This window comes from Populus alba, chromosome 3 (assembly GCF_005239225.2).
Source record: "Populus alba chromosome 3, ASM523922v2, whole genome shotgun sequence".
In the NCBI taxonomy this organism is placed as follows: domain Eukaryota; kingdom Viridiplantae; phylum Streptophyta; class Magnoliopsida; order Malpighiales; family Salicaceae; genus Populus; species Populus alba.
Window position 1 is genome coordinate 4,318,024 of NC_133286.1, and position 27,634 is coordinate 4,345,657.

Genomic DNA, 27,634 nt, shown 5'->3' on the forward strand with positions numbered 1-27,634 from the left:
TTCTAGCATCCCTAGATTCTACAGCAGAGACTGGACATACAAATGGTGCTGATTGGCAAGAGGAGATCTATCAAAAGGTAATTTCTTTAGCTTACTGTTCATGTATGTCATTGTCTTGCAAGATGTCAATGGAAAAGGTCTCCTGGAATTTGGTTCAAGGGAGTTTTATTCAGCTATGGTTGTGATTAGTTAGGAAGCATTGTAAGTTCCATGATTGCAGCAACTAAGAAACGATAAATTACTGATAAGATGATTAAAGGTAAATATTCTGATTTCTAGGTCAAGAGGGTTATTTTCTTGGTACTGACACGACAATTTTTTCTATTGCAAATCTCTCCCTTTCAATTTTTTCCCTGTATTTCCGTACATTTATTGTGTGGTGAATTATTATTTTATTATTTCCAATAAGTCCAATTGACAATACTTCTTACTATAATAGACAGACTTGAAAACAAGAGTGAACTGTTTCTGAATAGTCATCGTTATATTTGGTTAAGTGAACAGTTATTTTCAAGATTACAATCAAATTTGTTCTGAAACATGTGACAATGGAAGAAAGGAAAATAAGTGGACCTAATCCATTGAATCATGACCATGTCCAGTATTGTTGAATTTTATAAAAAACAAGGTTGAAATTCTGAATCGTTTAATGGCTGTAGTTGCAACTCATAACTGCACATTTGATGAGGTCAATTTTTGTGTGCCTGGGAGGGTACTAAAACGGGAATAGGAGTGGTTGTAATTAGGATATAAGGGTTATAAATCTAAAGTTATAAGGCTAAGAAGTGTTTACCAAAGTCGTGACATCCATTGACGTGAGTGAGAACAATAGAAAACAATGGTGAGTAGGTTGCCGTGAGACAAAGTAACTGAACTTGACCAACCCCTGAATCTTGTCTGAAGGGGTAACTACACAATCCTTTGCATCTTTGCATGCAATCAATAACTATATTCTCTATTGAGTTTTCAGCATTGATTCCACTCTGCTATTTTGATCTCAAACAATATATGCTGTCCTCTGCCATTTTATTTATTTATCTATCAATTCTCTCAAGTTTGCTTATGTTGCTTTCTGACTCTGGCACCTGAAGAAATCAAGCATATGATTGATAATGTTTTGCTGGTTATATGTACTTCCTAGATCAAAGTTATGAAGGAAACGTATTTGCCTGAAATAAATGAAATGTACCAGAGAATTGCTACCAAGTTACAGCAGGTAAATTGTCTTTGTAATTTTTTCTGATTTATTTGCTCACGCATGATTCTAAACCCCCACAGTTGAGCTTTTGTATTAATTTGTTTTCCCCATCAGCATTGCTTGTCACTATATCATCTGCACTAATTACCCCCAACCACCCCACAACCATGCATTGACACAGAAGAATTGGAATAGAAACATTTTTTCACTTATGTTTTACTAGTTTTGCTACAAAGGGTCAATGCAATTTTTATTTCTCGTGTATGTTAACTTTGCTTTCCAGCATGACCCTCTTCCGCAACAACCGAAGTCAGAACAGCTTGAAAAGCTGAAGGTATTCAAGGTCATGTTGGAGCGCTTGATAGCATTCTTACAGGTCTCTAAAAACAACATCACACCTACTTTCAAGGAGAAATTGGGTTTCTATGAGAAACAGATTGTAGGTTTTCTAAACCCAAGCAGATACAGGAAGCCTATTCCTAATCTACAGCAAGGACAACTTCCCCAACCTCATATTCAACCTATGCAGCAACCCCAATCTCAAGTTCCTCAATTGCAGTCCCATGAAAATCAACTGAATCCCCAGTTGCAATCAATGAATATGCAAGGTTCTGTACCAAAGATGCAGCATAACAATATGTCAAGCTTGCTGCATAATTCTCTTTCAACTTTATCTGGGGATTCGCCGTCACAATCAAACATGATGAGTCCAATACAACCAGGCTCCAATTTAGATTCTGGACAAGGAAATGCACTGAGCTCATTGCAGCAGACACCTGTAGGATCTGTACAACAGAATCTCGTGAGCATTTCCCAACCAACCAATGTTAACACATTGTCAACACAAAGTGGGGCGACTATGCTGCAGCCAAATATTCCCCTTCAGTCGAATTCCAATATGATTCAACACCAGCATCTAAAACAGCAGCAGCAGCAGCAACAGATGCTACAAACACAAACAGCTTAAACGATTGCAGCAACACCAGAATTTAATGCAGAATCGACAGATGCAGCAGCAGCAGCAATTACACCAGCAAGCTCCATCTCCTATGCCAGGAGATTCTGACAAACCAGTTTCTGGTATTTCCTCACTCTTAAATACTGGAAATACTGTACACCAACCATCTGTTGCACAAGCACTGGCTCCCTCCCTTGCAATTGGCACTCCTGGGATATCTGCATCACCTTTGCTTGCAGACTTTACCAGTCCTGATGGTGCTCATGGCGGTGCTTTGACAACTGTTTCTGGCAAGTCAAATGTTACAGGGCAACCACTTGAGTACTTGATTGAAGCGGTTAGTGATGCTCTCCTTTTGGTTTTACTCCACCCCACCCTTATTTTGGAGGTTTCTGAAAAAGAAAGAAACTTATTTGTGAATGAGATGGTGATGCTGTAATTTTTTTTCCCAGGTGAAATCTCTGTCTCCCAGAGCACTTAGTGCATCTGTCGGTGACATTGGCTCCGTTGTCAGTATGATTAACAGAATTGCTGGTTCTGCAGCTGGTAATGGATCTAGAACTGCAGCTGGCGAGGATTTGGTAGCAATGACAGGATGTCATCTTCTTTCGTTTTTGTCTTTTTTATTTTTCTCGTGTTTCTCACAAGATGGGAACTCGAGGGAATAAAAAGTGCTGGGAAGTAATTTTTTGTTGGAATTTCTTGTGTAACATCTTCTTTCGATGATGACCTCTAGGATGGCTGCATGAAGCTTATTCCGCTTTCAATTTCAAGGTTAATCTATTGCTATGAGCATTGGTGTTTCAATTTGAAACTTGAGTTGCAACTGAACTTAAATGAATGGTGTTGGATTTGGGGCCTTCTATTTGTTTTAACTTGTACAGGGTTGAGGTGATAGTGATCTTAAAAGTACAAAAGCATTAGACAAAAATCAATTAGCCACAATATATAGTGTATGGTTTCCTAGTTTCTCAGTATAAAGTTGAATGTTTTGTTGACCTCTCTATATCCAAAATCATATACACAGCTACTGCTGGCACTTGCAGTAGCCAATGAGCACTGATATATATTGCAGAGTGAGATAAGGTTAACTCGTTGCATTTTCATAAATTAAAGGGATTTCTCTTCTTTTCTTTGTCAATTACAGTGCATGCATAAAAGTTTTCTTACTCAAGAGTAAATGCTATTGTAATGTTTTCACAGAGTTCCCCTGGTTTGCAACTAATTCACTTATATATCTTGGAGCATAGCCATAGCCATAAATGGAAGGTTCTTCGGGTTCAAGAAAATTAACCATGAAGCTCGTAACTAGAATGGCCAAGTAAACTCCTATATCCTGTTATCTAGAACCTTATTTAATCTGCTGTGATGAAACATAAGCTATAGGGTCAAGCCTGATATTACTAGTGAAGCATTTTTTTGTTTTTTCATTTTTTTTTTTTTTTTTTTTTGTGATAGGAACATTAAAGAAAAAAGGTATCCGGCTGGTTCATGTGCGAAAATACGAGGCATGTTAAGCAATTGGACCAGACTATCACATGTCAAAATCATATGTTTCAACGACAATCTTGCATTGATTAGTGCCAAACAAGGTCGATCTCTCAGAAGACTTTTGCCAAAACAAGTAGCATGCAAGAAACACATGTAAAGAAAACCAAGTAAACTTCCTTTCAAGACACGTGCCCAAGAAAGAATGGATAACAGAGGGCTGAAGCTAACCAAAAGACTATGCCCAAGAAACCTCATAACTGTAGCAAAAAAGGCAGCCAAAGCCTCAATAAACACACATGTAGCCTAACAATGCAACTAAAAACGGAAAGACAATCAACAAAGAGTAAGGCATCTTCCGAAGAAACAAAGAAATTTAATACCCTAAACTAAGCGGCAGGTAAAAGGCAAAAACTGAGCATAAATTTTCAAGAAGGGACGAACAAAAAAACACCAAAAAGAAGGTAAAGAAAAATGCAGACTCAAATTCACAACACCTATTTTCTTTCCATTGGAACACTTTAAATAGCTTATTAAATTTATAATGATCTGATTTCTATGCATATATAAAAATCAACTTAATGATCAATTCTCTATAATTTCAGCATGACTAAAAACATCCAAACTAATAAACTATTAATTATTTTAGTCATTTTAATAAACATTTTAGTTATGAAGTCACTAAACATTTTGAACAATTCATATTGATGAATTAACATGTAATTTTAGATTTTTTTTACTTATTATTTTCTTTATGAGTTACTTATTGTAAAGCATGCTATATATCTCTAAGCATTTTTATTTAATATAATTATGTCAAATTTATCTAAACGAAGCAGTGGATGTCTGGTGCAGCAGCTGCTCCAGATGGTCCTCACTGTTGAGGCAGCCTATCGAGATTGTTTTCAGCGACATTTTTAAAGACATTGGAAACGACAATCTTGCAGCCATTAATTAATGCAAAGTATGAACACGTCAAATCTAAGCTAAGAAATCATGGTTTTGTTAAGCTTTGCTATCATCAGAGGTTTGATAATGGAAGGATTATTGTACTCTCTTACGTACACATAATGTTGTGCTGGTGAGCCAAAGAAGTTCTCCACAGACTCGCCAACTAAGAGGAAGTTATCGACATCCTCTTCATGTTATAACATGATTAAGTAAAGGTAAGATAAAAACAGTTAAAAGATGAATATAAAGTTTAAAATGAAAGGGGAGAAAGCAAACCCTAAGCTCATAAGGATCCAAGCATCAAATTTAGCAAGGGTTTTGATGATAGGGAAACATCTAATTAGATGTGGCACTTAATTTGCTAAAATATTTGTAAGAGTGAAATAACATTGCAATGATAACGGAGAAAGCATATATTTACTTTTCAGAATCTTAAAAAAGATGAACAAACATCTTATGCCATTCATGACCATATTATAAATTTTGAGGACTGAAAAGGTCTATAAACGGCAACATTTGTCTAACAACAGCAACAACAACGACCTAGAAAAAAACTCCCTGATACTTAATCATGTTAATTTTCTACAACGAAGAGGTTTTACATGGCTAAGAATGAACTCAACCATATTGAAAAATCTGGACAGCCCCACTGCAAGATGTTCAATTCGTGCTTCGTACGTAAAAGCAATACAAAGATTCAGATCCATCTAAAAACACACACAACTTATCAACCTCAACCTACAGGCAAACAATGGTTGAAAACTGAGGTAAGAACATTTCAGCCTCTGTTTTTCCTGACATTTTTTTTTCCTCAAGTGACCTCTACAAAGACTTGCTGCGACACATGTATGACCAACACAAACAAACATGCAAAAAGAAAACATTTTTTCAGGGAAACCCAAGTCGAAAAAACTTTTTAAAAAAGTGTTGTCTTCGAAATCAAAGCCTTCTATCATCTCCAAAGGTACAAAGCTGTGTTCCTAAACACAAGATGTTTTTTTTTTTTTTAAAAGGAAAATCCTCGTACAACCTAACACAAAGCAAGAATCCAACAAAAATCAAAGACTAATGAAAAGAAAGACCAAAGAACTGAAAACAAACCACGGCTGGAATTAAGGGAAGAATCTAAAGCAAAATAAAACTCCAGCCTCTTATTTTCGTGGCACGAAGTTTTTTCCTCACCAAGTTACCTCTATAAAAACCTATTGTAATATCTATATGGATGGGCAACATAAATAAACAAGCAAAAACTAAAACTTTTTTAAGGAAACCCATGTCGAAAAAACCATAAAGAGCAATGTCGCCTTTAAAAAGCAATGCTTTCTATCATCTCTAAAGCCAAAAAGATGTGTTCCCAAGCACAAGAAATATTTTTTTTTTATAAAGAAATGGAAAACTTTAAATAGTTTATTAAATTTATACTGATCTGATTTCTACGCATATTAAAAAATCAACTTAATGATCAATTCTCTATAATTTCAGCATTACTAAAAAACATCCAAACTAATAAACTATTAGTTATTTTAGTATGAATTAACATGTCAATTTTAAATTTTTTGACTTCTTAGTTCCTTCATGAATTACTTGTAAAACATGCTATATATCTCTAAGCGTTTTTGTATAATATAGTTCTATCAAATTCACTTTTACCCAATGTATAATATAAAATATTCATGGCTTTAACATTCATAAAAAAGTAATTTTTTTTGAATATTTTCCATATATTCACTTATAGTTTTAGAAATCTCATTACCATTTTCAATTTTAATAGGTCTATGAGATCTATTTTGTACGGATAGTCACAAATTAAAAATCAATAAATTGACGATAAATTATCATAAAACAATTTATTACCTGCTCTTTGGTGCTAGCAATGTGATTGTAATATTATTTTTCAAGCTTACTCAATCTCTAATTCTTGATAGCACAACCAAGAATAAATGACAAACCACAATTTGCATGTTACTCTCTATAAGAATTTTGACTGAAAAAATGTAAAAGAGAAGAGTTTTAAAAAAGACTAGAAGTTTCTTCATTATCAAAATCATGTCAGAATTGTGTCTTTTTTATAGGTAATTCTGACATTTAATTTTAACATAGCTTTTAAGATAAAAGGTTACAACTTTCTAATTTAAAAGTACACGACTTTTCATTCATACCCTAACAATCCCCCCACATGATAAAAATTGTTTGATCTGAATAAAATACAAAGTAGGCAAATAAATAGAGACTAGTAGCGAAAAGTCATTGCATCCAACAAGATAGTTTTTAGCCTTGAACCTTCCATAATTAAAACTATTGGATTCACTTGGCTAACTAGCGAACATGATGTATTGAGTTGTTTAACCTTTTGTGTGAAACCAGATAATAGAGATTACACAGTTTATTTTTCTTACAATTTTTGGTTCTCACGGTTGTGTTTATTTTAGCCTCAAATATGTCTTGATTTCAAAGAGCGTTAGAGAATTTGCATTTTTCAATTCTCATAGAAGTGGCCTTGTTTCATACTCACATAGGTGATTCTTATTAAGAGTAATCATGTAATACCTCACTTGAATTTCTCAAGCTATAAAAAGTCATTAAAAGCTTAGCTTATCCTATTTTCGTTGCAAATAACACTTTATATCATATGAATGAGTAAGAGGGATATTATTGAATTGACACATGATTTGGTTGCCTCTTTGAACCTAAATTTGGGATCTCCAATAAACTAGGCTGGGTCGCTATCATGACAATTCATTGAACTGTGTCTTAATCTCATTCCCCTCGATGATTATTGACTTGCTCTATTGTTAAGCATTTTATTAGCGAATCCATGATATTATCATTTAATTTTATATGGTCAATAAAAATAATCTCATTTTAGATCAACTATCTTACAATATTGACAATTATGTCAGTACTTGCAGTTATATATATTATGCCCTTTCAATTGTAAATTCGAATATCCTCAATAAGGTTTTAGAAGTTATTCTACTTCTTTTCTTTATCTAAAGTTGTAAACTCAAATTCCTTCATGGATACGGATATGCATGTTTGTTTAAAGAATTTTCAAGAGGCTATAGCTTCTCCGATAACAAAGATAAATCTATTTGTGGATTTTGAATCTTTAATATTGGATATCTAATTACTATCGCTATACCCTTCAAATATAGTTTTCATATCTTATATAATACAATCTATATTTTTAAATTTTTTTGGTGGAGCAATGAAATTTTTTCTAGACACTCCCACACTTTAATGTATTTATAGGATGATGATTGAACATTCAACAACTCATACGATATCTTGCTCAATTTCTTATAAGGTGTTTTATTCATAATATAATTTCTTAATATTGCTTTGTGTATTTTTTTCCCTTACAGTGATAATACAATGATGTCTTTGCTTTTTACAAACAAAACAAGTTTCTTTGAACTTCTTTTTGCAGACACCACTACCATTAGGAATCTTGAGAGAATTTAATTCATCATGCTTTATATTTGAAAATTACATTGTGTCTCCAATTATTTTGGTTTTTTCCCCGCATGAAAAAATGTTTAGAAATCGGGTTTGCCATCTATACCACAAAAGATTACTAGGTTAACAAGTACATTGAAATCATTAACAATAGTTTTATCCATCTATTATCTCAATAATAAAATCAACTTTGCAATTATATATCACATTTATATAATCTCAAATAATATTAATTAAAATGAATCACAAAAATTTAACACACTAATTTGCAAAAAAACAATTTAACTTTGCCATTATATATTTATTTATTTGTTTTTCTATGAGACACAATGTAATTTTCAATAGAAACTATAACAATACAAATAATTATAAATATTTTTTCTTTCGACATCAACATAAGAAAACATTATGCACTCTTCTAAAGTTATGATAAAAAAAAAATATGATTTGATAATTAAAAACAACAATAGCATCTAAGAGGGATGGATTAGGTGTTGCATTAATTATATCAAAATAATGCAAATAAACACACTAAACACATATAACACAATAACCAATAATATAATTGAAGTACTAAAAGTAAATAGATAAGAAAAGAGAGATTGCAAACTTAATTTCTAAGATGGTTTGGTAAGCCTACATCCACACCTCAAGTACTAATTATATTTGAGTATTGTACTCTTTTACTAATATAAGTGAAAAATACAATGCTCTTGATGAATCCAAACTAAGAAATTACACTACTTGAAGATTTTACTTTTTTCAGATTTATTTTCTTGGTAACAATACATCACCAATATTAGAAGTTTATCTAAACTTACAAGTGTTTTACAATTATAATTTATTTATAAACAAGATTCATTTTCTCAGAGACCAGATTGTAAACTATAATTTCACTTTACATATATTATTTCACTAGTAATTATTATCCAGATATGCAACCTTTTTTTCCCATCTTCTGTTTTTTTTTTTTCCTATCAACGCAACAACAAAGGAAAATACCATGCAACATAAAATTTATTTCCCAGTAGAATCAAGACAATAAGTACACAAATAACAGAAGATATATACACTTTACTTTTTCTATTAAAATTAAACTGTTTTTTAAATCTATTTCAACATATAATCAATTATTGTTTCTTTTTACTATAATGATCAAGTTTCCACATAATATAAAAACATGTATATAAATCAATAATCAAAATAAAAATTAAATTGAGACAATGATTAATTTTCTATAAAAATTTGGATAAAAAAATATAATAGAAAAGAGTTTACAAAAACAAAAAACAATGTCTCAGTTAGAATAAATTTTTCATTGATGAGTAGGCCCGCCACAGACCAAGAGGACAGCTTCAATGAAGCCATCCCAGCCGATGCAGGTGATTACCCGTCGGCTGACATCTCCTCGCGCGCCTAGCACCCCGCCTCAATCTGAACATGCACCAGACAAAGTCGATGAAAAGACGCCAGGGAGCCTAAGCAGCCGAGAAGAAAGCGCGGGACACCCACCGCGCGAGAAGAAAGGCGAAAAACAGAGAGGAAGCGCGGTGAAGACTGTGAAGCCACAGGATTCACAACACAGTGCACCGTGTTTTAATGAGCACTCTTATATATATATATATATATATATATATAATTCTTTTAGTTTTTAGTTTTAGTTTGTTAGTTATGAACAGTAAAGCAGCACAGTGAATACATTTCTTTTAGTTTGTTTAGCGAATCTATCACTAATTTTAGTATTAAATTTTTTTAGATATTTATATAAATATTTATATGATTGTGAAATTTAGGGTTTGTAAAATTATTAGAGGTATATGTAAGTTAACTAGAATATTCATATTAAAAACAGAAAGTCATCTGTCAAGCTCTGTTTCACTTTGGTCCGACATTCCTCACCTCTCTCCACCTGAGCTCTCTTTTCCCTCCTCCGCTCTAGGAAAACCGCCGCCACCTCAACCAATAAGTCTTCAAATCTCCACCAGGTGCTTCCTTTTCTATTATGTTTTTTTATTTTTAAAATTTACGTCTGCGTTTTTGATTTATTTAACTGAAATTCTTATCCAGAGAGATAAATTCTATTTTAATAAGTAAATTAAAAAAGATATATAATCGGATCGATGAAATCGCTGCTCGTGAACGCAACTCGAAGAAAGGCGCAATCAGCCGATTCTACTGTGGGTGGAGCATGTAGTATGGTCAGGGTTATTGTGTTGTCTGTTCAAAGAAAGATGTGCCTGTAAATTTGTTAAGTTGATTCTTATCAGTCTGCTCTTTAGAGTTGATGATAACATGAAATATTCATTGTTAATGCTCGTTGTTTTCTTCTTCTTCTTTCCTTTATTAAAACATCCTAGACAATCTCTTTGGGATGGGTTAGTGTTTCTGGCCTCTTTATCTTCTATTTGTGCTGTGGTATTTAGTCTGCTGATATTCATTGGGGATTGAAAGGCCTCGTTTTATGACTTTGTTTTGTCTTCTTCTTATTTCTTTATTCTTTTGGGGATGTGGTATTTTCCTCTTTCTATTTACACTATTTGCTCCCTACAATATTTATTCTTTCAGAGAAGTAAATATTTATTCTTTCTCTATTTTTTTTCTAGTGTTTCTCTCAATTCTCTCCACACAAATAACATAAGCTGGACACTCTATTTATACACGAATTCAAAACAAGAATTTTCAACCTTCAAGTGTGAAGGCGGCTGGCGGCTGTGGAGGCTGGTGGCTGGCGGCTGCGGCTGATGGCTGGTTGGCGATTGGTGGCTGGTGGCTAGTTGACTTCCTTGACCTTCTAGGAGCTTCTGGATTGAGTTTAATATTCAACAGGGGAGTGGGGTTTGACAGTAAGTACTTGCTTAGAAGGGAATGCTTCTTTGGTTTAGAAAGCACCATGAAGATTCTTTGCTTTGAATGGCCGAATTACCAAGGATCCTAGCACCTTGACCTGAATGGTTGTGTATATTTGTTATGCATCCATATTTGGCTGAATTCTTTAATAAAGTACATGATATTAGACCGAAGTTCTTTTTAAATCTATTCAAGTCTGAATAAACTGATATTCCATTTTTCATGTTCTTGATGTGCTTTTGCTCTTCTTGCCGTTCCTGACTTTCTTTTTAGGGTCTTTTCTAACATGCAATATGATTTTTTTTTTCCTTTTGGTTGGCCCACTGTCCCAGGCGGAGAACCTGTCATGGACACGGGTGATTGGAGAATTCAATTGCGGCCTGACTCACGGAAAAAGAATAGTCGACAAAATGTATGTGCAAGTGCTGCAAAATAGTAAATTTTTTATTTATAATGAAAGAAAAGGAGAACGACAAAGGGTTAATTAAATCAGCAGGATTGCCATGAGCAAGATCAAGTATCACACACCTCTTTTTTTTTGTTTCATCTTTTCATGTGTTTCTCAGGAGAAGCGAACTTGAGGGAACATAAAGTGCTGGGAAGTAATTTTTGTTGGGAATTTCTTGTGTAATCTCTTCTTTTGATGATGACCTCTTGGATGGCTGCATGAAGCTTGTTCCGATTTTAATTTCAAGGTTAATCTATTGCTATGAGCATACATGTTTCAATTTAAAAACTCGAGTTGCAACTGAACTTAAATGAATGGTGTTGGATTTGGACCTTCTATGCTTCTACAGGGTTGAAATGATAGTGATCTTAAAAGTTGAAAAGCAGCAGACAAAAATCAAATTAGCCACAATGGTGCATGGTTTTCCTAGTTTCTCAGCATAAAGTTGAATGTTTTGTTGACCTCTCTACATCCAAAATCATATAGACAGCTACTGTTGGCACTTGCAATTGGTCAATGAATACTGTAGAGTATATATTGCAGTGTGAGACAAGGTTAACTCGTTGCATTTTCATATTGAAAGGATTTCTCTTCTTTTCTTTGTCAATTACAGCACATGCGTAGAAGTTACTCAGAGCAAATGCTATTGTAATGTTTTCACAGACTCCCCTGCTTTGCAACTAAGTCACTAATATATGAAGCTCGTAGCTAGAATTTTTAGACAGAAGGGTGGCCAAGTAAACTCCTATAATCTGTACCTCTGGAATAATACAGGGAAAGGATGTCTATGTATTTTGATGTCTTATAATACTTGACCAACTCTTGCTTATCTCAAGTACAAGGGCAGTGTGCAAAAAGAAAATAGCAAATCAATACATAAATAATTAAATAAAAAGAGAGGAAACAGAAGTTTATCCTCACAAAAGATGAAATGATAGAGCATATATCCATTTTTCCTCCTCTTGTAACATGGATTGCTCTGAGATCTAATGTTTTGTTATTAATATCTGATTTCAGTATGATTATCTATGTAAAATATCTCTGGAGATGCTTTCAATGGAGATCAGGTCTCAAAACGCCATGCCCACTGCCCCATGGATCCAGCAGGTTATAATGCAGCGGAGCATTGAATTTCTAAACATCTTACCTTTTGTTTTTCTTCTCGCATTGTTATCAAACTCTTTTTAAATTCTAAACATTTTGTTGTCTGCATTGAAATTTTTGTAGCATCCCTAGATTCTACATGCAAAAGGCGCTGATTGGCAAGAGGAGATCTATCAGAAAGGTAATTTCTTTGATTTACTGTTCAATTAGATGGAGTTTCATGTATGCCATAGTCTTGCAAGATTTCAATGGAAAAAGGTCTCAAGAAAAATAAGTGGGGATTATTCCATTGAATCATGACCATATCCAGTATTGTTGAATTTTATAGAAAATGAGGTTGAAATTTTGAATGTCTCAAGTCACAGCTGCATGTTTGACAAGGACAATTTTATTTTTTTGTGCTTAGGAGAAACAATATTTGCTGAACAATTCTATAATTGAAAAGTTGGTGACTGATGTTTTAAAAAACTGGAGTTGAGGAATGGCTTAGAGTGCATGGAGATCATGTTAAAAGTGAAGCTGTAGAGAAGCAATCACTCAAATTATGATGGGTGAAGAAGCAGAGGAAATGAGTAGCAGAGCAAAGAAATGGCCAGGAAGGCTGTTTGAAGAAGGTGGATCTTCTTGCTCCGATTTCAATGCTTTGATTGAATAACTGAGGTGGGGTCGCCCTTGAAACAAAAGGCATAGAATATTTTGTTTATACTTTAGTAGTGGTTTTTGGCAATTTATTTTCAGACAAGTCTTGAGAGTTGAAAGAGTAATCACACTCGAGTAAAATGACCAATCCAAATCAGTTTCCTTCCTAATGATTTCAGGAATGAGAAGTCCAGCTTATATATTTTAGCCCAAATAACTAATCAAATAGAAAGGCTGAGCTTAGAGACCAGTACACTACAAATTACCAATAGCTAGACAAACAATCATCACAAACAAGGAACGACCATCTCCCCAGTAACAAATTCACCTTCTGAAGTTGGAGAACTTGCGAAAACTAGCCACCACAAAATAGTAGCAAGTATCTATGCAGTCTTCGATGAAGTACAACCCCACCTGCCGTCGCCAATATGGATTGATGTAGAGAACTGCTGCAATCGTCATCACCACAACTGTGTAACATACACCGAAACTGATGTAGAAAAACTCCATGTCTATGAAACCATCATCTCCTTGTTCATCATCAAGCACTGGCTGTGATGGCACTGATTCCTCACTACAATTGTTTTCGCAATGGAGGTCCACACAAGAAAGGATTTCCTTCGTAAACAGCTTTCATCGAAGGGTCCCCAAACTGAAATTTTCTCTCGGGTGTCTTGCCTGACAAGTTATTGTGCGCCACACTAAAAAACTTCAAGTGTGGTAATTTCAGTAAGTTGTGGAGGGATGGCACCATTCAAGTTGTTGTAAGAAAGATCCAAACTCTCAATATGCTTTAGGTTTGAGAATGTTGCAGGGATAGATCCAGTGAGATTGTTGTGTGATAAGTTTAATGACAGTATCTCACTTAAGTTTCCAAATTCTGTGGGATTGCTCCTACAAAGCTGTTATTCGAGAGATCAATACCATACATATAGCTAAGAACTGTCCCCTTGTAACCATAATACATATTTTTAGTTTGTAAATTCTATCACTTCTTCAAATTCAAAGTCAGGCATAGAAAACTTTTTCCAAGCTATCAATACTATCCACTAGTGGTGGACCCATTGTTTCATAATATGCATCTTCTATGGACCTTAATACAAAAATTTTTTTTGAGAACGTACACTTTCTGGAAAACTTTCCTTGAAAGTAAGATTGCCCAAACAGGAGGGTAGTGGACCTGAAAGCTGGTTTTGTGAAACATCCAAAATGCTTAATTCTTCTAACAAGCATAACTCAACAGGGAGCTCACCATCAAAGTGATTAGCCCTTAGAAGAAGAAAACTCAATGATGAACGATTGCCAATCCAATTTGGAATGGAGCCGGTGAAGCTGTTATCTCGAAGATCCATCGTAACCAGGAAAGAGCTGTTATAAAATCCATATGTTAATGGACCGTTCAATCTATTTTCGGATAGATGCACATGGATTAGAGACGATGGACTGAAACAAGATGGTATATATCCAGACAAGTTGTTCTTAGAAAGGTCCAAATATTCAAGCTTGTCAAGCTTGCAAAAGTCTCCTGGGATCGGACCCTTAAAATGGTTTTTGGACAAATCAAGTATTTCGAGGCTTGTAGAATTGCCGAACCATCTTGGAAGCATGCCTGAAAATTGATTATTACTCAAATCCAATACACTACACTCTTTCCGCCCATGTAATGGAAAATCTGATATCTGACCCCAAAAGTTGTTCCCACTTAGATTAAGATACCATATTGTTGTTAGTTGTTCTAGTTTTATTGTAGACAATTGATTGTTGGATAAATCTAAATTTAAAAGGCTAATATTTCCTAAACAAGAAGGAATACAACCTGTGAATCCATTCTTAGCCATCCTTAAATTCCTCAGATTTGGAAAGATCAAACAAATATCTTTTGGAATTTGACCGTTCAAGTTGTTGTTGGATATATCTAAATTGGCCATATTCGGATATGGGTGATCTTGCAACTGCAAAGTACCAACAAAGGAGTTGTCACTCAGATATAGTTGCTCCAATCGTGTATTGTTCTTAAGCAACCATGATGGAAACATTCCGGTGATGTTGTGGGAGAGATCAAGGACTCTTAAGTTGTATTGGTAATAGAGGAAGTCGGGAATTTCTACATGGAATGCTTCCGTTGTTTTTGACAAGCTTAGAAAGACTAGTTGGAACTTTGGAATCAAATGATCAAAGGCAGCAGGTTCTGTTACTAGTCTGTTGTTCTCATTGGAGAAGAACTTGAGGCTTGAGTGGTTCATAAAAGGCTTCATTGAAATGGGAACTTCAAAGAGGTTATTTGATAGTGAAAGGAATTCAAGGGATAGGATGTTGGTAAGAGGACTGGAGGCATATTTCCAATAAAATGGTTTTCAGAAATATCTAATAGTTGTAGATATGACAAGTTACCCAAACAATCTGGGAGAGAACCTCCTAAATTATTTCTAGCGAGATCTAACTGCTTTAGATTCTTCAATTCACACAAACCTGTACAATTTATCTCGAAACAGTCAAAATAGTGTTGAAAGAATCTTCTATTTCAACTAAAAAATTTCCAAGTAGTCCAAAACACTTAGGATGGAGAGTTGTTAATTTACCTTGAGCGGTAGGGTGCCATGAAGGTCACATTCAGCAATAGACAAAATTTTAAGAGCAGACAATGCTCCAATGTTCTGGAGAAAGTTTATTGGGAGAGAAGTATTATCTAGATGCAATTCTTCAAGGGTGCTAGAATTGAAGAAAGTCCCTGTTAAAAAGAAAGAAAGAAGAAGAGATATGATGAAAATAGTGGTGGTACAGAATAAACCATTCCATTCAATATTATAATTAAGACTTAAATTAGTATCCTTGAGAGAACTGATATTGAATAGGGAGATGATTTTTGGATAGAAAACAACAAATTGCCAGAAAAATCTAAAGATTTTCAAAAGGTATTGTAAATAACAGAACTTTACCATTGACAGTCATCGATCCTGTCCACTCATTAATATGATAGCTTTAAAGACTTTGAGAGAAGAAAGTCCACGCAGATTGAGAAAATGTTGTTGTTGAATGTATTATAGCTCAGGTCAAGGTTCTCGAGTTTCCCCAGATGTGATGATATGATCTCAAAACCTGCAAGAGAGTTGTTTCTAAGAGTAAGTCATAATGAGCTCATGATATGCATGATATATAGAAACTAAAGATAATTAGAATTGATGAGATGTTGTTGTTCAATTGATATATGATTCTCAAATTATACATAAAAAGAAACAATTTTTAATCGTTCTAATTTTGATCTTATCGGAGAAAAAAAAACAATTTTATGGATATAAAGTCGATAAAGATGGAAGCTAAGTTATGATATACTTACAAAACAAGATAAAGAAACTTATAATTAAGATCTCATCGGTAATTAAAAACAAGAATAACAATCCTAGCAATAATTAAGTTTTTCTAATAAAGAAACTGGTAGTCTCTCGTTGGCTGTCTAGTGATTTGTATTGGATAGTTTTTTTTTGAATTGATGTTAAGATCCAAGTTTTAATAATTACAATTTTCTTAATTATAATATTTTAGGAGAGAAGCTTCTTATTATGTTATTCAAAACCCATTCAAACTCAAATGCATTAAAAAAAAAACTTAGAGTTGTGCTTGACTAGGTATCTCAAGACAGAAAAAACATATATAAAAAATATATTTATTTAAAAAAGATAAATATAAAATATATATTTATAGGAGAATAAAATATATGCCTCTTGGACCTCATTCCAAGTGCCTCTTTTTTTGATATAAAGTCGTCCTCATTTTTGTTGATAAAGAAACAATATAATTAAGAGAATGTCATGTGAAGCATTTAGGTAGAAACTGTGTATTATACCTGATCCTGTCAACTTATTGTACGATAGATCCAAAGACTTGAGGGATGAAAGCCCACTCAGAATTGATAAGATGCTGCTGTTCAATTGATTGAAACTCAGGTCAAGGTTCTCTAACTTTCCCAGCCTCATTGGTTGGAGTTGTAAACCTACAAGATATATAATTCTCAAATTATACATAAAAAAATATACAGTGCATAAATTAAGGAAGAAGATAGTGCAAGGAGTTGTTTCTAAGAGTAAGTCATAATTATGCATAATATACGATATGCATAATATATAGAAACTAAATATAATTAGAATTGATGAGATGTTGTTGTTCAATTGATGTTTTCTTGATAAAGAGAATGTAACTTACTATTGATAGATCCTATCAACTTATTACGTGATAGATCCAAAGACTTGAGGGATGAAAGCCCACTCAGAATTGATAAGATGCTGCTGTTCAATTGATTGTCACTCAGGTCAAGGTTCTCTAACTTTCCCAGCCTCATCGGTTGGAGTTGAAAACCTACAAGATATATAATTCTCAAATTATACATAAATATTTAGTTGTAGAATTAAATATGTGGGTTTTATGTTGTTCTCTTTATTGATAAAACAGTCGAGAGTTTTTCTAATAAAGAAATCGGCAGTCTCTCATTGGCTGTCTAGAGATTTGTATTAGAGAGTTTTTTTGATAGTTTTTATAAATAGATATAAAGTCCTCATTTTTGTTGATAAAGAAACAATATAATTAAGAGAATGTCACGTGAAGCATTTTGGTAGAAACTGTGTATTATACCTGATCCTGTCAACTCATTAGTCGATAGATCCAAAGACTTGAGGGATGAAAATCCAGTTAGAGATGGAAAAATGCTATCGTTGTATTGATTCACACTTAGATGAAGGTTCTCCAGCTTTTTCAACCTTGATGACAAGACTTTGAGACCTGCATGATGTTCCTCAAGAGCATATTGGAAGGAAATAATTAAATGCGTAGAAAAAAAATGATATGAGAAGGAGAAAAGAAAATGTTTCGAAGCTAAATAAATAACTAAAAGGTTACCATAGAAGCTACCTGATCCACCTGTCAACTCATTAAATGATAGATCCAAAGATTCGAGAGTGGAAAGGTTACCATTGAAACATGACAAAATGCTTTTATCATTAAATTGATTGATACTCAGGTCAAGATTGCTCAGTTTTGATGATAGGACTTGGAAGCCTGGATCGAAGGGAATCATCAAAGCAAGATATTTGACATTAAACACCAACCAACCTTCATTTATTTTATGATTATAATTAAGTGCAGAAACATTGAACTAACCTTCATTCTCCATGCAACCAACCAATCCAGCCTGTGTCAAAGAAAGACTTTGCAATTCTTTAAAAGGCTGAAACAAAGATGCGTTGAGAACCCAATCGCTGAAATCACTAAAAGAGAAAGTTGGATACCCTTCTCCACGAAGAGAGAGTTGGATCACTCGCCTTGTAGTGTTATCACACTCGATCTCACGCCACTCACAACAATTACTACCGTCCACCCAATCTCTAAAGTAAATGCGATATGGGTCGATCAAAGATTGGATCTCCAAGAGACCAATCCTCTCTTCCTCCGAACATCCATAACAACGACCATGCCATTCGTCAACCAGAGTCAACAATGCTAGCAACATGATCCAAGCCCCAATTCTTTTCATCATCATCTTAGATAATTCTATGAACTACTACGTAGAATATTGTTGTTTGTGATGTGCCTTTGGGCAACCATAGAGGTCCTATTTATACTACACTTTGGCCATTTCCATGACTTTATCTGCATATTCTATGTTGTGCAGATGTTTTCTTTATTTCATTTATTTTTGGAATATTTTTGGATTTCAATATTATTTTATTGTTTAGCACATAGTCTATTCGCCAGGTTGGGAAAAATATTCAAATGAGTTATGTGCCTTATTGACTGGGAGTCAATTATTGTCGTAGTGCTGGGGTGAATGGAAAGAAAATAAAATACTTTTCAAAAGTTTTTTTATATTACACTCTGGTGTGAAATTGAATAGAAGACTACAACAAGGGTGTGCAAATGAGTTACTTCTAAAAAAAAGAATATATACAATATTATTTATTATCTAATGGAAAGGACGAAACTCCGCATAATATATATATATATATATAAACAGAGAAATTGTCGATAATAGCAATCATTTTCTTATTCTCTTGTATCATTCATATCTTCCACAAATCTTAAGTAATTGATGAGAAAGTGTATATATTATTTCTTTAAATAAATTTTGAATTGTGTTATTGTTTTTTTCTAGGTGCTATTTTGCAAAAGAAAAAAAAAACTCCAAAGAAAATAATAAGATTAACGTTTAAGTTGTCTATTGTTCTTGGATTTGTAGGTATAACAACCGAAGATAGCAATAAAAAAGCGATGGTGACATGGTAGAGCTTTGAGTTATTGCTGTGCTCTAATGATGAAGATCTAGGGAAACGATCTCCCTTCTGCTGTCTGGAGCTGGGATTCCTCTCCCTGTAAGAACAAGCAACATCTTATCTGGGTTGTTGTTAGCGGCCACTTCATCGACACCTTAGTGGGTGGATTTTTAAGCATAAAAGGGATTTTTTTTATAAAAAAAAAAAAAGAAAGAAAGAAAGAGGGGGGCATCATCACGTGAAAAGCGAGGAGCTTGCCACCCATTATACAGTGTGGATATACCACTTTCTCTTGTATTATATCTTCCACAAATCTAAAGTAATTGATTAGAAAGTGGATATATCACTTTCTCTTCTTTATAGCACTACTGGCGAAGATGAGTTAAAGCATTAAAAGGTTGTGAACGCGGATGCTAGACTTGCTATGTGCCCTTTTGATTTTTAAACACAACCATGCAGTAATTTCCTGGTGATTTCCTTGTGCATATTGGTGCTCTTCCAGAATCTTTTTCCAAACAACTCTCATATTGTTTGATGAATTATTTTATTTATTCCCGTTTCAAATGTTTTCATACATGAATACTGTAGAGTATATATTGCAGTGTGAGATAAGGTTAACTCATTGCATTTTCATAAATTGAAAGGATTTCTCCTTTTCTTTGTCAATTACAGCACATGCATAGAAGCGTTCTTGCTCAGAGTAAATGCTATTGTAATGTTTTCACAGAGACTCCCCTGTTTTGCAACTAATTCACTTATATATCTTGGAACATACCCATAAATCCGGTTCAAGAAAATTACTATTTGATGTCTATGTATCTTTATGTTGTATATTACTTGCCCGACACTTGCTTATGTCATTATTTGTTTTTATTTTTTGCTAATGATTCCTCACATTTTTTATAGTGGTGTGGTTTGTAAGTTCAGGGTTCCTGCTCACTGCTACTAACTTCTCTATTCTTTGCCTGGTCTGAAATCTTAGCTCAAAAAACCTATTCACAAGCATATAACCTGTTAAAATCCCTTCAACACTTAACTACAATAATTTGTTAACTACATGCTACCTAATAAACTAATCATAGCTCCTATAACATTCAGAATTCTATTATGCTTTTTGGGTTGTAAACTACTCTCATTACCTTTTCATTCATATATATAATTCAGATAGCAATTCCTTTTATATAATTTATAATAATCCCCGAAATCATTCGATAGTCCACGTATTCTTTATTATTTTCATCATAGCTATTCCTATAAAAACTGGATTAATGCACCGCTTATGGTATTAAAAAACAGAGAGAACAACCTTTTCCTATGTATAAAATTTGGGTAAAAAAACTGTATCTATTCAAATCATTTTTTGGATCAAACAGCAGCACCTGTAAAATACTTAAACTAACAACTTCTAACTTTATTTTTCTAATTTTTCACTTGATACTTCTATACCATTAAACAACCACTAAGCAATCATATTTTTATTATCTCTATACCACTAAGCAATTATATTTTCATAACCTATTTAATTAATTTGAAACCTTTCTAAATATAATGTTTTTTTTTCTCAAAATAAAGAAAACATAACATTACCTTACTATAACATTTAAAAGTTTTACCCACATTAAAAATATTCAAATTAGTTTTGTTGGCATGTAACCTCACCAAACAATTTGCGTGGACCGTATTGACTGGGAGTCAATTATTGTCGTAATTGATGAGAAAGTGGATATACGACTCTCTTCTTTATAGCACTATTGGCCAAGATGAGTAATTTCCTGGTGATTTCCTTATGCATACTGGTGGTCTTCCATAATCTTTTTCCAAACAATCCTCGTTAGCCCGGCTCGGGGGCTAACCTAGGATAAGATTTTTATCATGATTTTTTATCAGGTCCAGATCAACTTGGATTAACCTTAAATTTATGTGTGGGTCAAAACAACATTGTGTTTTATATATAAACAAAAATATAAATACCGAGCTCTTTTATAATATTAAGAGGTAGTATATTAATAATCAAACCATTATCCACCAAGATATAATTCATCATCTTTCCATCAACATATCTTTTAATTAAAAAAAGTTGTTTATGGAGTTTTGATCGTTAAAGGATATCTCTGTGGTGCATACACCTTGAAACAAGTTGAAAGAGTTAGTCATGACATGCTTAGTAGGAGTTTTCTTTATAGTTTTCTCATTTTTAATGTTAAATTAGGAAGAGATCAATGAGAAACTGAACTTGAAGATGGACTATATCATTGTTAACTTCTTGATCAGAATACTCCAACATGATGGTCAAGGCAATTTAAAAAAACAAATAGCAAAAACAAAGTAATTAAACAAGACAGACATAGAATTCCACAGATAAATATAGTTACAACACTTCTCTATTGAAATGATCAACAATAAGGCTAAGCTATGAGGTCAACACTTGTCTCCCTGTTTGTTTTGACGTTTCAAAAGTGTTTTTTTAAAAAAATAATAAATTTTTTTATTTTTTTCTTTACTTTCAAATTAATATTTTTTGGTGTTTTTAGATCATTTTGATGTGCTAATATCAAAAATAATTTTTTTTATAAAAAAATATATTATTTTCATACATTTTTTAGTGAAAAACAACCAAAACCACACTCCTAAATAGGCTCTTAAAGCATCCATTAGCTGGACACGTTCAAGAAAATTGTCGACAAGTTTCAAAATCATTCCTGGGCATTATTGACAGATAGTCCGTCCATGTATTCTTTACTATTTTCATCATAGCTATTTCTATGAAAACTGGATTAATGCACCGTTTATGGTATTAAAAACCAGAGAGAACAACCTTTTCCTATGTATACAATTTGGGTTAAAAATTGTATATATTCAAATCATTTTTTGGATCAAACAGTAGCCCTGTAAAATACTTAAACTAACAACTTCTAACTTTATTGTCTAATTGTTAACCTAATACTTCTATACCATTAAACAACCACTAAGCAATCATATTTTCATGATTTATACCGCTAAGCAATTATATTTTCATAACCTATTTAATTAATCTGAAACCTTTCTAAATATAATGTTTTTATTATCTTGAAATATAAAAAAAACATAATCTCACTACAACATTTAATAATTTTTTCCACATTAAAAATATTCAGATTAGTTTTGTTGGCATGTAACCTCACCAAACAATTTGTGTGGACCACATTGACTGGGAGTCAATTATTGTCGTAATTGATGAGAAAGTGGATATACCACTTTCTCTTCTTTATAGCACTACGCCAAGATGAGTAATTTCCTGGTGATTTTCTTATGCATACTGGTGGGCTTCCAGAATCTTTTCCCAAACAATCCTCGTTAGACACTGCTCGGGGTTTAACCTAGAGTAAGATTTGTATCATGGTTTTTTATCAGGTTACAAGTTAACTTAAATCAATTTAATTTTATGTGTGTATCAAAACAATATTGTTTTTTATATATAAATATAAATCTCGAGCTTTTTTATAATTATATTAATAGTCGAATCATTATCCACCAAGATACAATTTATCATCTTTTTATTGATATATCTTTCAATAAAAAAATGTTGTTTATGAAGTTTTGATCCAAGCAACAGGTTTTCATCATTAAAGAATATCTCTATAGTGCATACACCTTGAGACAAGTTGAAAGAGTTAATTTTAGTAGAAGTTTTCTATATAAGTTATTATATAACGAAGACTCCCTTTTCTGATTCTAGAATCCTGTGAACCTGGTGATTCCACCTCACGTTCATCCTCCACCCGCTGAAGACTACCATTGAAAGAGAAAAGCTCCACCTTTGGGTATAAACTGGATTGATTGCATTCCATCTGAATCACGTGGGCGTAATGGAAGGAACGAACAATTGTCGGTTTGTAATTTCAAATCTCCATGCTCCTTCCATTTAAGCAAGTAATAATAACAAAGCAAATCAAAACAAATTCTAAATCTCAATTCTTAATAAACCTATTATTGGATGGTTAAATGGAAAAAAAAATCTAAACAAAGAACACAAAAAATGACTTTTCAAAACAAAATTATGAAAATGTCACTAGCAATCTTGCAAGGCCTTTCTAAACTCCATTTGCCCTATAATTTTTAACCTGAGATATAACAATATGTTATGAGAATCTTGATAGAAAGTAAATAAAAAAAATCATGAAGCCTAATTCTTAATCAATCTAATGTTGAATAATAATAAAAAAATCAAATAAAAAATAAATTCAATTCAATCGGATTAACCCACTAAACTGGTTGAATAACTAAGATGTTATGTCAAGAAATGATTTTGGAAAATTTCTTCATATGTGTTGAATAACAAAGATAGGAGTCTTGATCAAGGCAAGAACATAGGGACTCCAAGACGATTGATTAGAATGAGAGAAGGAAGGCTCATTCTGCTACGCACTAACTGTTAGTCTCAAGGAAGAAACAATTACTTGGTTCTATATCCTCAGCACATCAAACACGAGGGGATGAACAATATGGTTGTATAGTGTTCACCTTACAGGTTTTCTCTTTAAATTTATAGCAAAACCTAATAAAAAACCAGTGAACATTGTGTCCACTGTAAAACGGGAGGAGGTGAAGAGTGCAGCTACACAATGTTCACCCCACATACTTTATACTATAAGTAACTAGTTTTGTATTGGCGCTCCGCGGCGGGGTGATTATTTTTTTAAGTAAAAAAAATAAATAGGCTCTTACAATGTGCTTTTTAATATAATTTTTTTCAATCACAAATCAAAATATCTATACGGTAAATCCATAATACTAGGTGGCGACTCCTTAAACAAGACCGTTCCTCATTAAAGAATAAGATGTCAGAAATCCGTTCTTTCCATTTTTTTATTTTTAAGACTGCCGCGATGTCGGGTGTAACAAGATTAATCCTAGTTTCATGGTTTAACTCTTCAAACCCGCTACTCAAATAATAGACTCCATCTAGTTTTAATTTTATTAATTTTATTAATTATTTTTTATTTAATGATACGATAACAAGACCAAGTTTCTGAAAACTTTTTACGAAAATAAAAATTTAAATTAAATATATTCAATTTTCTGTCGGTAAATCCGACAATAACACACCCCAATAAAAAGCATGAATCCCCTTATTTCATAAGAGATAGACTCATTTCTTCTTCTTCTTCTTCTTCTTCTTCTTCTTCATTATATATAAAAAATATCACTGTCTATTTCTTTCTCTTCTTTTCTCTCGTCATCTCCTTCTCTTTTCCTCCATGCTTGGGTATGTCTTCTTCTTCTTTCTTCTTTTTATCCTCTTACTTTTTTAAAAAAAATTAATATGCTTTCTGAATTATTTTTTTCTCTCCTTAGCTTCACTTCCAACTATATTAAAGTAAGATTTTTCTTTTTTCTTCTTTTTTCATGATTTTTTTTTCATATGAGATCAATTTTTAGTTGATTTATTTATAGGATTTTTAAATTTTTAGCAATTGCATCTTCATTTTTTTCATATGAATTTTTTTAGTTGAATTTATTTTTTTGTTTTATTTATTTCTTGCAAATTTTTTTGAGTTGATTTTTTTTTCCAAGCATTTTGAGTATATATTATAGAGTGTTGATTTATGTTAATTTAATTATTTTACAATTTTATAAAATGAAATATTTTTAAAATGTTTTTAAATAATTACCGATGGAATTCCGTCGGTAAATCCATTGGTAATAAAAAAAATATTATTACTGACGTGTCTGTTCCGTCAGTAAATTTTTCGGTAACAATATTTTTTATTATTAACGGATTTATTGACAGATAAAAAATTACCGATGAAAGATTCACCGACGAATAATTTTTGTCGGTGATTTTGTTGCTAAATTAATTACCAACGGAATATGTGTTTTATACCGACGGCAAAATCCCATCAGTAAAACTATTAAATCTTGTAGTGTCATCAAACCTGTGAATCAGATAAGCCGAGCTAAAATGTCAAACCTGTAAATCGGGTCATGGGCTCCACTATGATTAGAATTTGTTTTTTAAATTACTTTTTATTTAACTATATAATAATAAAAATAGATGATTACGGAATCAAAAACCAACTTAATACTAAGATTTTTTAAAAGATCATGATAACCTTATAAAAGGTGAAACAAAATCAATTATGAAACTAAGTTCTCAATTAACCCAGTATCCAAGGATGGAAAAGAAAACTAATGTAAAAAAGTTAATCTTGCTAGATCCACGAACCAAGTCAACTAGACAAATATGTTCATAGACTTTATAAAGTTTAATAACATAAATTATTTAAATTATTTTTTTAACTATATAAGAGAAAAATAGACATCCTCACCAAACTCGTAAACTAGGGCAACTTAGGTTACCTGGGCAAACCCACAAATCATATTAACCTTATAGAAATGTAAAATAAAAGGAAACAAATTATAAAATCAAATTCTTAACCATCTCAATATTAAAAGATAAAATCGACAAAAACAAATTTAAGAAAAAAAATCATGACAAAAAATAAAAAAGAAAAAGAAAAATGAAAAAAAGCAAAACACTATGGATTACCGTTGTCATTCATAATGCAATGTGTGTGGATGAATAATGGTTTCTTCACACTCTTTAATTTTTGCTACTTGGATGAATAAAGTTTAGTAACATGATGGTTCTCTAAAATTGGTATTTTAATTATATGAGAAAAAATATTCTATAAAAAAAGTCAAGCTCAGTTTTTTTTTAAGAATACAACCCACCAAACTTGTAAACCAGACAACCTGGGTTACTTTGGCAAACCCATAAACTATACTACCCTCATATACAGGAAAAATCAAAAGAAGCAAATTACAAAACTCAATTATCAACAATCTCAATTTTAAAAGATAAATTGACAAAAATATATTTGAAAAAAAAATCATAACAAAAATTCAAAAAGAATAAAGAAAAAAAGCAAAACATGGTGGATTCCTATTATAATCCACGTGTAATGGGTGTTCGGTGAACAATGATTTCCCCCACATCCTTTCATTTTTATTACTTCATAAAGTTTAATAACATGATTTTTCTCTAAAATTGTTTTTTTAACAAAATGAGAAAAAAAATATACTATAAAACATCCAAGTTCAATTTAAAAAAACCACACCAAATCTGTAAACTAGAGCAACCCGAGTTACCTCGACAAACTCACAAACCACATAGAATGAAAAAATAAAAAGAAAAAAAATTTTAAGTTAAATTCTCAACCATCTTAATATTAAAAATAAAATTGAAAAAATTTTTTTAAAAAAATATTATATATAAGAAAAACAATAAAAATGGAAAAGGAAAAAATCATGTGTTCAAGGGCAAAACAAAAAACAAATAATATGAGAAAACATTGTAGCAATTTATAGTGTTTTGTGAGAAAAATTACAGTATTTTTCTACATATTTTAGTTTTTCTTATAATAGTAATAATAATAATTATTATTATTATAGTCTCTATCTAATTAATGTCTCACAACTTTATTTTTTTTACTTGAATAAGTGCTAATGTTCTTTGAGGGGTCCAAGCACCATATATTGAAAGAAAGAACTAGTTCAAATTGAAGCACCATGGTTTTTTCAATTAATTTACATGTTGCAGCCATGTTTTCACATGGCCTCCTCAAAGTTCGAACATTGAAATGGACTATAAACAATAAGAACCTGTTTGTAAGTTTAGTTTTTTAAATTTTTTTTTCTAAAATATATTTAATTTTAAATTTTTTTTAACAGCAGTATATTAAAATGATCTAAAAATATAAAAAAACTAAAATATATTTAATTTTAAATTTTTTTTAACAGCAGTATATTAAAATGATCTAAAAATATAAAAAAAAATTTATTTTTTTTTATAAAAAACCGATTCAAGTACGGGGCTAAGGATGTGTTTGGAAGTACAATACTAATAACTTTTCAAAATGATTTTTAATTAGAAATGTATCAAAATAATATTAAAACATCAAAATAATAATAATTTAAAATATAATAGCATATGGGCCCAAGCTTCGTAGCCGGTTAATAACATTTTTTTTTGTCAAATGTAAAAATTCTTGAATTAGATTAAAAGCATGAAATGCATTTACACCATCACCATTTTCAAATAAAGGTTTTTTTTTTTTTTTATACAGTGTCACCATGAATAGTTCACAACTAAGTAGCGCACCTTTTAAGATATTTTTAATTTTATTTTTTTCCTCTTTAAATTTCTTTTCTTTTCTCTTATTGATTTTTTTTTTTCATATTAAAAAGAGGAAATAAATTGATGTAACCTTTTTTATATTGTATAAAAGTTAAGTAATAATAAT

The 27,634-nt window shown here is 32.2% G+C and overlaps 1 long non-coding RNA gene and 1 pseudogene across 1 annotated transcript; both read left to right on the plus strand.

Moving 5' to 3' along the window:
• Nucleotides 1–2,840, plus strand: part of LOC118044112 (mediator of RNA polymerase II transcription subunit 15a-like) — a 48,296-nt pseudogene extending 45,456 nt beyond the window's left edge.
• A 7,093-nt stretch (nt 2,841–9,933) lies between these two features.
• On the plus strand, nt 9,934–12,632 carry LOC118044118 (uncharacterized). The gene is made up of 6 exons (XR_004686734.2): nt 9,934–10,039; nt 10,658–10,897; nt 11,234–11,313; nt 11,468–11,596; nt 12,367–12,456; nt 12,577–12,632. It is a non-coding gene; the product is annotated as an uncharacterized lncRNA (long non-coding RNA).
• The last annotated feature ends 15,002 nt before the right edge of the window (nt 12,633–27,634 follow it).